Source organism: Delphinus delphis, chromosome 20 (genome assembly GCF_949987515.2).
Source record: "Delphinus delphis chromosome 20, mDelDel1.2, whole genome shotgun sequence".
Lineage (NCBI taxonomy): Eukaryota > Metazoa > Chordata > Mammalia > Artiodactyla > Delphinidae > Delphinus > Delphinus delphis.
Genome location: NC_082702.1, coordinates 12,882,873 through 12,899,357, shown reverse-complemented (window position 1 = coordinate 12,899,357; position 16,485 = coordinate 12,882,873). Strand labels below are relative to the sequence as shown.

At 41.2% G+C, this 16,485-nt stretch overlaps 1 protein-coding gene across 2 annotated transcripts in view; it reads right to left on the bottom strand.

Moving 5' to 3' along the window:
* LOC132416755 (galectin-10-like) overlaps positions 1–16,485 on the bottom strand; it is a 105,252-nt gene that overhangs the window by 29,809 nt on the left and 58,958 nt on the right. The window contains exon 1 of one of the 2 annotated variants that reach the window (XM_060000328.1): positions 13,800–13,847. The exons of the other annotated variant lie outside the window; for it this stretch is intronic. The gene's annotated coding sequence lies outside the window, so the exon portion shown is untranslated. Of the gene's footprint in view, positions 1–13,799; positions 13,848–16,485 lie in introns of those variants that run through there. 2 annotated transcript variants of the gene reach the window in all.

Below are 16,485 nucleotides of genomic sequence, written 5' to 3'. Positions count from 1 at the left end.
TTAATGATGTTATTGAAAACAGTTTTAGTCATCTGATTCTGCTTGAGTAGTGTTCAGTTAGCACAGGATTGAGGTCTGAAGGGACAAGAAAGAACTTTTGGATAGAGAGATTAATCAAAAACTTGGTAAAGAGACTTGGTTTTAGGGGGATTCAGTTTCAATCCCCACTCCTGTTTTAACTTTCCCTAAATTTTTGAGGAGACAAGGCAATGATTGCTCTAGCTAATTCCTGCTGAAACAGGGCATAGTCCTGCCTCAATTTGGGGAATCTGCACTGAGTTGGAAATCTTCCGAGTTCCAAGTATTGGATCTGAGTCTTTCACGATTAAGAACTTAGTCCCTTGGTCCTCCCTTTTGGTGCAACAGACCCAATTAAAAGTAAGTGGAGGAGCGACAACCAGAAATGTAATAACCCTTGGCAAACAGACCTTGTTCCCTGAGGAATTCAGGAGAATAATCCTGAGAAACAGTCTGGACCTGGCACTTCTGGGGAGACTTGTTTTAGCCTTGTAGCCAGTTGCCTAATTTTATCTAAGTAGGTTTTATTTTGTAATGTGGTATTAACATATACAAAACAAGAGCTATTGGCCACTACGCATCTGTCTCCTTTTTCTGCTAAAATCTAATCTAAAGCAATTTCATTGTCGAGTACTATTCAGGATAAAGAATCTAGTGTTTTATTCTGAGAGGCTGTAGCTTGAGCTCTTTCATTTGTTACTACTATTCTTAAGTAAGAGAAAGGTTTCACCGTTACCTTGAGACTCTAATGTTGTAGTTGGCAGATACTGTCTTGAGAACGGATGGTGGTGTCCTTGATTCTGATACAGTTCAGAAAATTCAGGTTCACAGTAATACAGGCATGTGTCTAAAACCATGTCCACAATGGCCATCCAGCTCTATTTTGATTTCTAAATGTATTCTTTCCTTAATGGTTAAAGCAAGTGTACAATCATGTTTGATAGTCCAAAAAACAGACCACTCTGGTCAGCATACAGTTTAAGTTAAATAATGTGTAAGCCAGAATGACGTCCCCAATATGTGAAATTTTCTTCTGTCATCTTTTGATTGCAGATCTTTAGCTAGATCAAAATATTTGTCCTTTGATGCCAGGGTGGTTGGTTGCTGCCTGCCCTGGGACCATGATGTCCTTTGGTGCTAAGCCTACTTTCTATTTATATATATTTTGCCTAGTTATCCACATTGGAAGAAAACTAATCATACATGGTGAACAAGCTCAGAGGTATTCTAATGGGGAAGCATTTTATAGGGTATACATTTTTTTTTTTTTTTTTTTTTTTTTTTGCGGTACGTGGGCCTCTCACTGTTGTGGCCTCTCCCGTTGCAGAGCACAGGCTTCGGATGCGCAGGCTCAGCGGCCATAGCTCACGGACCCAGCCACTCCACAGCATGTGGGATCTTCCCGGACCAGGGCACGAACCCGTGTCCCCTGCATTGGCAGGCGGACTCTCAATCCCTGTGCCACCAGGGAAGCCCCTAGGGTATACATTTTATTTATCAATTATACCAATTTGTCATACAAACACTGTATACATGCTTTTAGCATAGACTTAAAGCAAGCAGAGACATGTCATGAATAGCTATACTCTGTGACAACTTCACTAGAGAATTTTCTTTCCATCTTAAATATTGGGGCTAACAGTATGGTTAGAAGTAAAACAATAATTTTCCATGTTCTAGGAAGATAAACATCTGGTGAACAGTTCAATTAAATTAGTTGAATGGGTCTTACAAGCCTGGTCCAGATTCTTGGATCAGCTGCCGACCACTGCTGTGGTTTTCTTCTCATCCTCTTTTCTTCTCATCCTGGTGTCATTGGGGGTCAGCAGGCCTTTCTATAGACCAGTCCAATGCAAAGGCCTTTCTTAAGTGGGAAATACATATTCAAGAGTCAATTCGCTTCAGTTTTATTGCATATGAGCTATTTAAGAGTACCTGATGAAGGCCCTTTTATCTAGGTGGGAGGCAGTCCTTTAAATGATGCCTTTTCCAGTATGCACAGATCTCCTGGTTGCAGTTCTTGGGGCATCTGATCTTCATCCAAAGACAGCTTGCTGTGATCAGCTTCAGAAGTAAACTTAAAATGTCCTTCAATAATTCAGTTAAACTTTACAATAATGTAACATAACAGGAAGGAGCTATCTTAGAGGTGAGTCTTAGACAGTAAATACAGACCTCAATCAACAAAATTAGAATTTAATATCCACTGAAGCATAATCTTTTTCTCTGTAAAATTACCCTAATTTCTACCAAATATAGCCAAATTGAGACTAATTTGTTTGCAAAATAAGCTTGGTTTCAGTAAACTTTTTCTGATTTTTACATAAGTGTAATCGATTACATAGGCTCTTTTAAATTAGCTGTGCTGGAACTTTTTATAAGAAATCTTAATAACTTTTAAAAGGCCTCTCAAGGCCACAATGCCACGCCAAGAGCTGGCCATAGATTTGGACTATGCTATCTATAGACTTAGGTGAATTTCTGTCTTCTTGAAGTCCCCAGAGTATCTTGAGAATTCTGCACCTGTCAGGAGGTGACCTTCCTTATTCAGTTGATAAACCTGCTTGGAACTTAAGAGTTTCCAATTCTGGAGGGATCAGTAGAGAGAAAAGATAAATGTTTCAGTTCTGCTTACAAAGTTATAATTTATCAAGTTGCTGTCATTCATAATTATCTTGAGGGGAAATGTTTCCTTATATCTGGAAAACACAGATTAAAAGCCAGTAATATTTCAGATAAGACATAAAATTTTTGCCCATGTTCACCAGTTCTCTCCGTCCTGTATAACGAATTCCATTTTGTTAACGGTTTTATGAAACCATTAGGGTTTCCATTAGAATTATTTAATTTCTTACCCAGTTCAGTGGTATGATCCAAAATTTATCAGAAACCTGAACTTGTGAAAAAATCCTTTCTATGAATATTCTTGAAGATGAAGTATTTTTGCAAAAGCATGAGTAGAACAATAACTGTCTATGAAGGACAAAAGACTTAAAAATGTATGGTTAAAGATCTGATTACAATGCAATTAACAAAGAAAAATGGTTACTCTTGTGACATACAACACTTTAAGGTAATAACTTGAAATGTGACTGATAATATTATGCCAGGATATATCCAAGTTTTAGAAATTTCATATAATTTCCAGAATATCTATACTAATGACATTTAGTAAAACCTAAGAATGTTTATCTCCAATCACTTGACGTTTCCCAAGTAATTTAACATACCGAATAATCCTAATTAGTTTGATATATCTCTCTGAGGTGCCTCAGGGTTCCTCTGAAGCATCTCTCTCTCTCTCAACCGTGCTGTGTGGCATGTGGGATCTTAGTTCCCAGACCAGGGACTGAACCCATGCCCCCTACAGTGGAAGCTTGGAGTCCTAACCACTGGACCACCAGGAAATTCCCGCTGTGAAGCGTCTCAAAGGTAGCTGGAGGTCAAAAGAATTCAACTAGAGGGGCTTCCCTGGTGGCGCAGTGGTTGGGAGTCTGCCTGCCGATGCAGGGGACGCGGGTTCGTGCCCCGGTCTGGGAGGATCCCACATGCCGTGGAGCGGCTGGGCCCATGAGCCATGGCCGCTGAGCCTGCGCGTCCGGAGCCTGTGCTCCACAACGGGAGAGGCCACAACAGTGAGAGGCCCGCGTAACGCAAAAAAAAAAAAAAAAAAAAAAAAAAAAAGAATTCAACTAGAATTTGATATTTGGGAATTCGTAAAAAATATCAAAAAACTTCAAAACACTGGGTCAAATAGGATCACAGGTCACTCTGAAACAATACTTGGTCCCTTAACCAAAGTGATAATAAAAGATAAAGAAATTTTACAATCTTATCAAGGGCGGATGAATATTCCAAGAATACTTTGTTCCTCTGACAGAGGGAGAAAACCTAATTCAAGGTTTGTACTACTTTACCTTTAATATTAGAATTCCCTTATTCAATAAAATTAATTCTAATCTTAGTTAGTCCTGACCACACATAGAATTCCTTTTTAAAGTTTTTTTTTTTCCCCTCACAAATCTACAATTTTCTATATCCATATTACTTTCTTTCCCATTTAGAAATAACCAGTTTTGGACCAAATTACTTTCTTTTCCTTAACAAAATGGATTTCCATGCCTTATACCTTCTTTTTCCTTGTATACAAAGATGTGTTTCTTATACATTTGAATTCTCAACTCTGAAAAACCTTAATTTCTAGTGAAAACTAAGAAGTAAGCAATTATAAACTTTCTTACATTAGCACTCTGTAAGATTATTTATAAGTTACAGCACTCTGTAACTTATAAATGCTCTTCATAATTTCTAAAACCATGTGCTTTTTATAGAAAATGTGCAGCGTAGCACCAAATATATGTGTTAATAGTCCCAAATATCTTTAGTTTTTCTGTAAAAGGAAGCCTATGTTCAGTAATCAATGTTCCATTATCTTATTTTATTTGGGTATGATCTAGATATTTAATAAACTTCCACCATTTAACTTAAGTTAGCAAAACTCTAAAGTTTCAAGTTCCCAAAATCTGGAGAGACTATTTAAGTAGACAGTCATAAAACATAATTATTCCTAAAGAGTTCACCCCAAAACTTTTATTTACATTTAACTTCCCATCATATCAAGTTATTTTTCTTGCTGACAAATTTGCAACAAATAAAATAGCATCTTATTTGACTTCTAGTAAACCTAGGTACATTCAAAGTATTATACTTAATGGTGATGACTCTAGAGACATGTCTAAATTAATTAAGCTAAACTAGCATCAGTTAACTTTAATATCAGATAGTAATTTAATACTGAGTATTTTCCAGGTCATGTGATCCTGAAATTCTTCAGCTTAGTCTCTTTTATATTTCTAAGAATTGATATAAGCACTTAATTTCTTACCTTTTTTTATTTATTTATTTTTTTTTGCGGTACTCGGGCCTCTTACTGTTGTGGCCTCTCCTGTTGTGGAGCACAGGCTCCGGGCGCGCAGGCTCAGTGGCCATGGCTCACGGGCCCAGCCGCTCCGCGGCATGTGGTATCTTCCCAGACCGGGGCATGAACCTGTGTCCCCTGCATCAGCAGGCAGACTCTCAACCACTGCGCCACCAGGGAAGCCCTTACCTTTTTAAAAAAAAAAAATTATTTATTTATTTTGGCCGCATTGAGTCTTCGTTGTTGCACACAGACTTTTCTCTAGTTGTGGCGAGCGGGGGCTACTCTTTGTTGTGGTGCATGGGCTTCTCACTGCAGTGGCTTCTCTTGTTGCGGAGCACGGGCTCTAAGTGCACGGGCTTCAGTAGTTGTGGCACATGGGCTCAGTAGTTGTGGAGCACGGGCTTAGTTGATTCGCAGCACGTGGGATCTTCCCAGACCAGGGCTCGAACCCATGTCCCCTGCATTGGCAGGCGGATTCTGGAAGGCCAGCACTTAATTTCTTTTAAGCCAATTAAATAGAACTCATTTATAAGTTAGTTTTGATAATGCTGTCTCAAGCTAAAGACATATCATATTCATAATGCACACATAGATACATAGAACCAGAGATCTCATAAGTTCATTTTAAAATTTAGTCACGAATCAGGTATTACTATGTAAAAGTCACTCATTTATAAATAACGGTTGAATTAATTTAGGTTTATTATTATTTTTTATTAATTTTTATTGGAGTATAGATGCTTTACAATGTTGTGTTAGTTTCTGCTGTACAGAAAAGTGAATCAGTTATACATATATCCACTCTTTTTTTAGATTTCCTTCCCATTTAGGTCACCACAGAGCACTGAGTAGAGTTCCCTGTTTATACAGTACGCTCTCATTAATTATCTACTGAAATAATTTAGGTGTAAAAAGACCTCTTTTACCTTTTTTTCCTTCAGTCTCAGGAATTGGAGATGGTCTAGATGAGATAAGACAGGAGTTCCTGAAGGCCCTGGTCAAACATTTACATCTCAAGGCACAGGGAGAGAAAAGCAAGTCCCTCCTACAGAGACTTATTCCCTTAGGGTCAGAATTCTGAAAAGATGTTTATGGAGTTGGCAAAACCAGTTTGGGATTGTCAGATGAGCCTTATCTTGGACATTTTTCTCTGGAGTCTGCAGAATATTGTGGCCATGCAGTGTTACACAAAAAATATCATTTTGGCCTTAGTCATGGAACCATAACTAAAGGTGGTCCAATTTTGTAGGACTCATTTTAAAGGACTATTTTTAGGAACTGAACTTTCCCATGTCTGCCAATTAAAATAGTGCACCTTCTTTAAGACAAATACACAAGAGAAAAGTTAAATCACTTCCAAAAGATTTAAAGTTAAACCAATTTCAAAAAGTTTAAAGCCATTTAAAGCAATTCCAAAAGCAACCTTAGACTATTACTTTTACCAAACCCAATTTTTCTCCCAATACCAGGCAATGGGCCTAGGAGGTCACCATAATACAAGGATAAATGTTTTTGGCCTGAACTGTCATGCTGGCTGCTTACCGAAAGATGTATTTCAATCCAAAAACTGTTCCTTTACTGCATGCCTAAAACATTGCCTACGGGCTTCCCTGGTGGCGCAGTGGTTGAGAGTCTGCCTGCTGATGCAGGGGACACGGGTTCGTGCCCTGGTCCGGGAAGAGCCCACATGCCGCGGAGCGGCTGGGCCCGTGAGCCATGGCTGCTGAGCCTGCATGTCCGGAGCCTGTGCTCCGCAACGGGAGAGGCCACAACGGTGAGAGGCCCGCTTACCGCAAAAAGAAAAAAAACAACAAAAAACAAACATTGCCTGGGGTCGCTGATGCTCTGTTGCAAAGGGAATTCCCCAGCTGGATCCCCAGGCCAAAGGGGCCTGGGCGTCTGCTGGATCTGCAAATGGAAATCCCCGCACCTGCAGAGGGCCAGCAGACCATGGACACTAACCTCAGAGGAAACTGAGAGGTCGCTCATGGTTGCCAAATTGTAACCAGCAAGGACTCTTGTGCCTGAGGCACAGAAAGACAAATTCTGACAGTGTGTGTTTGCAGCAAAGTAAAGGTTTATTGAAGGGTGCCAAGCAAGGGAGTATGAGACAAATCTCAGATCCATTCTGACCTGGTCTTTGAATTAGGGTTTTTTTGTTTTTTTGTTTTTCAAGGGGAAGAACAAAGAAGCCGAGATTGCATGGCCCATTCAGTCCGTGTCCTTGTGCCAACCTGCTGGTGGGTGGGGACTGGGACACGCGGCTGCTGGCTGTGGAGCCCCAAGGGTCCTGGGGCTAGTACTGGCCCACTGGTGGGCAGAGCCAGGTTCTGGTGTGAATGGCTGAGGGGCCAGAGTCCCAGAGCTGGTGTCCTGCTGTTGTTTGGGGCTAGATTCTGGGGCAGGTGGCTCAGGAGCCCAAGGTTTCTCGAGGCTGGTGCCAGCCCGGTGGTGGGTGAACCAGGTCCTGACCTGGCTGGCTGCAGGGTTGTGGTGGTCCTGGGGCTGCTGCCTACACACTGGTGAGTGAGGCTGTGTCCTGGGGCTATTGCTGAACCACCGGTGGGTGGAGCCAGGTCTTGGGATTTCTGGCTGCAGGGCTTGGGGTCCCCAGAGCTGGTGTCAGCCCACTGGTGGGTGGAGCTGTGCCCCAGGGTCTTTGTTCCAGGGTTCTGTGGGTCCCGGAGTTGGTGTCACCCACTGGTGGGCAGGGCCGTGTCCTGAAGGCTAGCTGTGGGGCCCCATGGGTCCCAGGGCTAGTACCAGCCCACTGGTGGGTGTGGCTGGGTCCTGGACCTTCTGGTTGGTGGGGCCAGGTCCCAGGGCATCTACCTGCTTGGTATTGGGTATCCCAGGACTGGTGCCAACTGACTGATGGGTGGGTCTAAGTCCTGGTGCTAATAAGCTAGAGGGAGGATTCCAAAATGACACTTGCCAGTAGCAGTGTCCTTATAGTAGAATAAGTACCCCAAAAAGGCTGCTGGCAGGGTCTGTTTCCCCAGGGTGAGTCCCAGTTTCCTCCTGCCCCTCTAAGAGGCTCTGTAAGGTCAGCAAGTGTCTCTGACACAGGTTCCTTTCAAATTACTGCTCCTGTCCTGGGTCTCAGAGCATGAGAGAGTGGAGTCTCTGTTTCCTACAGCCCTCTGGCTCTCCCAAGAGTAAGTCCCAATGGCCTTCAAAGCCAAACGTTACGGGTGTATGTCTTCCCGATGTAGAACCCTTGGGTTGGGGAGCTCAGACCCCTCACTCCTTCGGGAGACCCTCTGCAGTTGTAATTATCCTCGTGTTTGTGGGTTGCCTAACTAAGGGTGTTGGTCTTGACTGTACTGCATCTCTGCCCCTCCTACTTACCTTGTTGTGGATTCTGTTTTATATCTTTATTTGTAGATCTTTTCAACTAGTCTCTGGGTCGTTCTCATAGATAGTTGCTCTGTAAATAGTTGTAGTTTTGGTTTGCCCATGGGAGGAGGTGAGCTCAGCATCTTCCTACTCTGCCATCCTGGCCACTCAGAGAATTTTTTTTTTTTAACATATCTCAACTGACTCAAGAAGAAAATATAAAGTATGAACAGAACTATAAAAGTAAAGAGATTGAATCAGTAACCTCCCAACTAAAGCCCTCCTAGATGAGACGGCTTCACTGCTGAATTTCTATGAGGCCAACGTTACTCTGATAACAAAGGCAGACAAAGATATCACAAGAAGGGAAAATTACAGATCAACATTCATATGTATTTTCTACATGCCTCGGAAAGAGGAAATGTGATTGCTGACTATCTAGCTGTTCTCTCCCACAGTGTGACTCACCTGTGAATTGTACAGGGTTGCAAGTGACCCCTTCTAAACGAAATTCCCTCCAAATTATGGAAAGCACACAATTTCACAAAACATTGAAATTAAATTATAGTAGAAGGTAATTGAGTATTCCTAAAATTTCTAGACTCTACAGTGACCTAAATTAAAATGGTTCTTTAAAAGAAAACACTGCCATCAAATTTCGATGTTGCAAATATTTATAACAGACATAGAGTTGTCCTAAGGCTTTATAGTACATCCAGGAAGCCACCAGTAGGTCTCCACATATATGTAAAGACTGCCCTGGGATTGCTAGGAACAATGGTCATTAAAGTGTGTTTCCCAGATCAATAAATCAGCCCATCTGGGAACTTCTTTTTTTTTTTCTTTTGCGGTATGCGGGCCTCTCACTGCTGTGGCCTCTGCCGTTGCGGAGCACAGGCTCCAGACGCGCAGGCTCAGCGGCCATGACTCACGGGCCTAGCCGCTCCGCGGCGTGTGGGATCTTCCCGGACCGGGGCACGAACCCGTGTCCCTTGCATCGGCAGGCGGACTCTTAACCACTGCGCCACCAGGGAAGCCCTGGGAACTTCTTAAAATGTATATTTGTGGGTCTTAGTCCATATCTACATATATTGGGTTGGCCAAAAAGTTCGTTTGGGTTTTCCACAACATCTAACGAAATTTTTGACCAACCCAATATATACTGAACTCTGAGGGTGGGACCCAGCCTTATGTGTTTTTATAAGCCCTCTAGGTGGCTCTCATGTACCCTAAAGTTTGAGAACTACTGGCCAAAAAAAGTCTCTTCTGGTAAAACAACAAAACAAAATAAAAACAAAAAAACCCCTGCAAACTCTCAAGAGAAAGAGAAGACAAGCCACAGGTTGGGAGAAAGTAATTGCAGAACACATATCTTGATAAGACTCTTGTCCAAAATAAAAGAATTCTTAAAAGTCAACAATAAACCTAAACAGACCTAAATAGACATTTCTCCAAAGAAGATATACAGATTGCCAACAAACACATGAAAGAATGCTCAACAACATTAATCATTAGAGAAATACAAATCAAAACTACAATGAGATATCATCTCACACCGGTCAGAATGGCCAGCATGAAAAAATCTAGAAACAATAAATGCTGGAGAGGGTGTGGAGAAAAAGGAACCCTCTTGCACTGTTGGTGGGAATGCAAATTGATACAGCCACTATGGAGAACAGTATGGAGGTTCCTTAAAAAACTAAAAATAGAACTACCATACGACCCAGCAATCCCACTACTGGGCATATACCCTGAGAAAACCGTAATTCAAAAAGAGTCATGTACCACAATGTTCACTGCAGCTCTATTTACAATAACCAGGACATGGAAGCAACCTAAGTGTCCATCGACAGATGAATGGGTAAAGAAGATGTGGCACATATATGCAATGGAATATTATTCAGCCACAAAAAGAAACGAAATTGAGTTATTTGTAGTGAGGTGGATGGACCTAGAATCTGTCATACAGAGTGAAGTAAGTCAGAAAGAGAAAAACAAATACCGTATGCTAACACATATATATGGAATCTAAAAAAAAAGTCATGAAGAACCTAGGATGGGAATAAAGATGCAGACCCACTAGAGAATGGACTTGAGGACATGGGGAGGGGGAAGGCTAAGCTAGGACAAAGTGAGAGAGTGGCATGGACATATATACACTACCAAACGTAAGGTAGATAGCTAGTGGGAAGCAGCCGCATAGCACAGGAAGATCAGCTCGGTGCTTTGTGACCACCTAGAGGGGTGAGATAGGGAGGGTGGGAGGGAGACGCAAGAGGGAAGAGATATGGGAATATAAGTATATGTATAGCTGATTCACTTTGTCATGAAGCAGAAACTAACATACCATTGTAAAGCAATTATACTCCAATAAAGATGTTAAAAAAAGGGGATGTGATTGAGCTAATTAAATAAACACATCATTGAAAAAAAAAGTCAACAATAAGAAGAAGAACAAGTCAATTTAAAAATGGGCCAAAAGGGCTTCCCTGGTGGCGCAGGGGTTGAGAGTCCGCCTGCCGATGCAGGGGACACAGGTTCATGCCCCGGTCCGGGAGGATCCCACATGCCGCGGGGCGGCTGGGCCCGTGAGCCATGGCCGCTGGGCCTGCGCGTCCGGAGCCTGTGCTCCGCAATGGGAGAGCCCACAACGGTGAAAAGCCCACGTACCGCAAAAAAAAAAAAAAAAAAAAAAGAATGGGCCAAAGATCTGAACAGATGCCTTAACAAAGAAGATACACAGATGGCAGATAAATCTATAATAAGATGCTTAACATCAAATATCATTAGGGAATTGTAAATTAAAACAACAAGATACCACAACCAGCCTTTTAGTATGCCTAAAATTTAGAACACAGACAACACCAAATACTGGTGAGGCTGTGGAGAGACAGGAAATTTCATTCATTGCTGGTGGGAGTGCAGAATGGTACAGCTGCTTTGGAACGACAGTTTGATGTTTTCTTCCAAAGCTAAACGTATTCTCACCATGTGATTCACCATGTGCTCCTAAATGTCTACCCAAAGGAGTTGAAAACTTCTGTCCATAGAAAACCTGCACATAAATGTTTATAGCAGCTTTATTCATAATTGCCAAAAGCTGGAAGAAATCAAGGTGTTTCTCAGTAGGTGAATGGATAAATAAACTGTGGTACATCCAGACAATTGGGATATTGTTCAGTGCTGTGAGTGAAGGAAGCCATGAGAAGACATGGAAGAACCTTAAAGGCATATTAGTAAGTGAAAGAATCCAATCTGCAAAGGCTACATAGTGTATGATTCTGACTATAGGACATTCAGTAAAAGGTGAAACTATGGGGACATTAAAATTATCAGCGGTCCCCAGGGTGAGGGAGATGAGTAGGTTGAGCACAGAGGATTTTTAGGGCAGTGAAAATCCCCTGCATAATATTTTATTATTATGTTATATAAAATATGTTATAATATCTTATAACATATAAGATATGTTATTACACATGTGTCCAAACCCATAGGAAGTATAACACCAAGAGTGAACCCTAAGGCAAACTATGGATTTTGGATGATTATGATGTGTCAGTGTAGGTTCATCTATTATAAAAAATGTACCACTCTAATGGGGCATGAATAACGGGGAGGGTTTATGGGAAGTCTCCGTACCTTACTTTCAATTTTGTGTGGAACTTAGAACTGCTCTAAAAAAATAACGTCTGAAAAAAGACATTAGTGGAAAAACTGGTGAAATCAAAATAAAGTCTGAAATTTAGTTAGTACTAACATACCAATGTGAATTTCTTTTGGCAAGTGTACTTGGGTATGTAAGATCTTAACATTAGAGGCAGCTGGATGAAGTGTATATGGAAACTCTCTGTATTATCTTTGCAACTTTTCTATGAATCTAAAATTATTCCATAATAAAATGTTTATTCACACAAACAAAAAACCACTACAAGCCCTACCTGGATATCTGGACTATAGGAGGCTCCAATGACCAGTTCAACAGAGTACATATTAAAAAATAAGTTCAACAAGGTACATATGGTCTTTGGGAAAGAGTAAGCTCCAAGTCTGGATCCTGGGAAAATCGCCTCAGAAATTACAGAAATGCTTACATATGTTCACCAAAATACATGAGTAAGACCCATCACATAGAAAAATGTCTTGAGGAGGAATAAATAAATGAAGGTGGAAGAAAAATGAAGAACAAAGGGCCAGTGAAAGGGAAGCTAAGAGGCAAGAGAGAGGCATGGTTATTTTTATTTATTTATTTTAAAAATTTATTAAATTTTTTTTAAATTTATTTACTTAGTTGCGCTGGGTCTTAGTTACAGCAGGTGGGCTCCTTAGTTGCGGCTCACCGGCTCCTTAGCTGTGGTGTGTGAACTCTTAGTTGCAGCATGTATGCGGGATCTGGTTCCCTGACCAGGGATCGAACCCGGGCCCCCTGCATTGGGAGGGCAGAGTCTTAACCACTGTGACACCAGGGAAGTCCCGAGAGGCATGATTTTTTTAAAATTCAATTCGTATGTTAAGTTCCCTTGCTTAGAATTCTTCATGGGCTTTCAACTGTCCAAAATCCAAACTCCTTAATGTAAGTTATGAGGACCTCCTCTATGATTTAAGCCCTGCCAAGTTCTTCACCCGAGTTTGCTGCTGTCTCGTGTGGGAAAGCTGGGCAGAACTGGATATCAGGGGCTTTGACAGTCCATCTCCTCCACAAGCTGTCCCCTAGACACCTCATTCTTGCACCCCAGGTCAGGCCAAGAGTTGCCCACCCACAGAACCCCTTCTTCACCTTCCGATTTCAGGTGTCTTACAAAACTTATTCTTTCTCCCAGCACCCTGTTTACTTACTCTTTTGTCCTGAGTGACAATTTTGAACATTTTATTCATTTCTTCCTTGACTTTCATTTATTTTCCTCCACTGTGTGAGGTCAGAGATTAAACCTGGACTCACACTTTTATTCCCAGGACCCTGCACGGCACCAGGCACAGAATAGGTTCTCAATAAGCATGTGTTGAGTGGATGATTGGAGGGTGTGGCCTTAGGGAGGGGTAGGGCAGAGACCTGATTTTGTTAAAATTTTGCTTAAATATTAGGCTTCTAAGCCCAGCAGACACATAGACGACAATTCAGAGTCAGGAAACACCTGGTTGAATCACTGCACTTCTAAAAAATATCATGGCAGGTAAGCTGGGGCAGAGGCAATGTCTGCTTAAGATGCTAGAGGTTGAGTGTTCGGGTTGTGATAAAGTAAGGTGAGAGGGGTGAGACTTTGTGGTAGCCCCTGGGCTTTGCCAACACCGGGTTGTCAGTTTGGGGAACCACTGGGTTATACCAACAGGGAGCATTTGAAAAACAATTTGTAACCGGACTACCCCTGTTACGGAGTCCAAGCTCATTCTGCTCGCTGCATAACAGGCCAGTAAATCGAGAGATGACCTGTTGGGGCAAGGAATAGCGACTTTATTCAGAAAGCCGGCAGACCGAGAAGATGGTGGACTCACCACGGTGGACTCATGTCCCAAAGAATCACCTTACCTGAGTTCAGGCTTCTTTTATGCTAAAAGGCGAGGGAGTAAAGTCAAACATTTCCGGGTTTCCATCGCCTCAGGAGCAGATGTGTTAATTTCTTCCTTTCTGCAGTCATTCACAGGTTGACCTGGTCAGGATGTTTCCTGTGAGCTAAACAAAGATATTTTAGCTTAATGATCATTACCTGGGAGGCAGGGTTCCCAGAGATGGGCTATTATGTATAATTTAACATCCCTTTAATGATTAACTTGTAGTAGAATACAAATGTTTTCCCCATTTACACCACCAGTAATGTGAGTTTTTGTTTCTCCACCTTTTTTAACATCTGGTATGGGCATACTTTTTAAATGTCAACCATTTGGTGGTGTTCAAAAAACAAAATTCAACTGAGTAAATTTTTAAAGATCTTACTGGCTTTATTCAACGATTCATGAATCAGGCAGCATCCAATCTAGCATATCAAAAGGAGCTCCGAGGAGCTGTGTAAAATGAATGATTTTTATGTGCAGAAGGGAGCAGGAACTAGTAAGTTATACAAGGCAAAAAATCAGATTGATTATTGCAGGGTTACTTCCCTTTATGGGGTGGCAGGAGTCGATCAGGCAGTTACCTAACTAGTGCTGATTGAGTAATTCCTGATTGATTTAAGATTCCATTTCTGGGAGAGCTGAAACTAAATTAAGTCTCTGTTTGATGATGTGGAGCTTAGCATAAGTGACTCCATTTGGGGGGTTTTGTTTTTAATAGTGGGTACTTGAAATTTGATCCAATTCCATTTCTTTATTAACCAGTGAAATTGAGACTCTTCACTCTATTTTAAAGTCTATTTTTAAGTTTTGCTTTTCTCTTATGCTGATTTTCCACTTCTCTTCTTTGCCATTTTTCTAGTGTTGTGGGTTTTTTTTTTTTTACCTTGAGGCTTAGTAGAACATTTTTGTTTTATTCTAGACACCAATAATGTATTTCTTATATTTGTTGCAAATATATTCTCCCAATCTGTGGCTTGTGTTTTTAAATTTACTCATGAGTTCTATTGCCCAGATATTTTAAGTGTTGATGTTGGAATATTTACCAACATTTCCATTTTATTATTGTATTTGGAAAGCCTAGTTTAGAAGTCTACTTCTTGTCCAGGGATGTGAATATAATTGTATACATATTTTTTTTAAACTATTTATTTTTAAAGATTTTTAAAAATGTAGACCATTTTTAAAGTCTTTATTGAATTTGTTACAATATCGCTTCTGTTTTATGTTTTGGTTTTTTGGCCCGGAGGCATGTGGGATCTTAGCTCCCTGACCAGGGATCAAACACACACCCCCTGCAGTGGAAGACAAAGTCTTAACCACTGGACCCCCATGGAAGTCCCCTTAAATTGTTTTTTTTTTTTTTTTTTTTTTTTGCGGTACGCGGGCGTCTCACTGTTGTGGCCTCTCCCGTTGCGGAGCACAGGCTCCGGACGCGCAGGCTCAGCGGCCATGGCTCACGGGCCCAGCCGCTCCGCGGCACGTGGGATCTTACCGCACCGGGGCACAAACCCGTGTCCCCTGCATCGGCAGGCAGACTCTCAACTACTGCGCCACCAGGGAAGCCCTTAAATTGTTTTTTTAAGACAATTTTCTTTTAATAATAGAAGAAAGCAGTATTGTGCCTCAACAGGTCCACTCATCAAAACTTGTAACCGGTTCTTCTGATACATGTTCCATCACTATTGTTTGATACTGAAGTAATGAAAATAGTAGTTCATTCATCAATTTTATATATTGTCCTCTCAGTTTGGTAGATGAAGATTTTAGATCCGTAGCCCCATCCCTCCTCATTTTCACTCTATACACCTTACTAATAGAGGTTAATAATAATTTAACACTTGATTATTGGTTAGTCAAAGTAATTTAATAATATTTTAATATTAATATTTTGGGGGCTTCCCTGGCAGTCCAGTGGTTAAGACTCCATGCTTCCAAAGCAGGGGGCACAGGTTTGATCCCTGGTCGGGGAACTAAGATCCCACATGCCGCATGGTGCGGCCAAGAAATAAATTTAAAAATATTTTGATTAAGTCAATATCAATTTATTTTAATCAGACTTTTGTAAATATTGTTCCCTGCAGAATTAATTTATACCAGAATGACTCACGTCACATAAACTTCACAATTTGAGGTGTTAATATTCTTCGTTTTTCCTCATATGCTTAAGGTGCATCTTTCTTAATTTTCAACTGTGTGATTTATCAATTTGGCCTATGGCATATTCAGTATTTTTTCCCGATGACCCAAACCCATCAGGTAATCAATTGAACCCATTTTCCTGATTGTCTCTTATATGGTGTGTTAAATAACAAAATTCAACTGAGTAAACTTGAAGATCTAATTGGCTCTATTATTTATTTATTTTTATTATTTTTATTATTGTTATTTATTATAACAATTCATGAACTGGGTAACATCCCATCTAGGAAAAAGAAAGGAGCTTCTGAGGAGCTGTACAAAATGAAGGGTTTTTTTTGTTTTGCGTTTTGGCTGCGCACGGGCTTTCTCTAGTTGCTGAGAGCGGAGGCAACTCTTCGTTGCGATACGTGGGATTCTCATTGTGGTGGCTTCTCTTGTTGCGGAGCATGGGCCCTAGGCACGCAAGCTTCAGTAGTTGCAGCACGCGGGCTCAGTAGTTGTGGCATACCGGCTCTAGAGAGCAG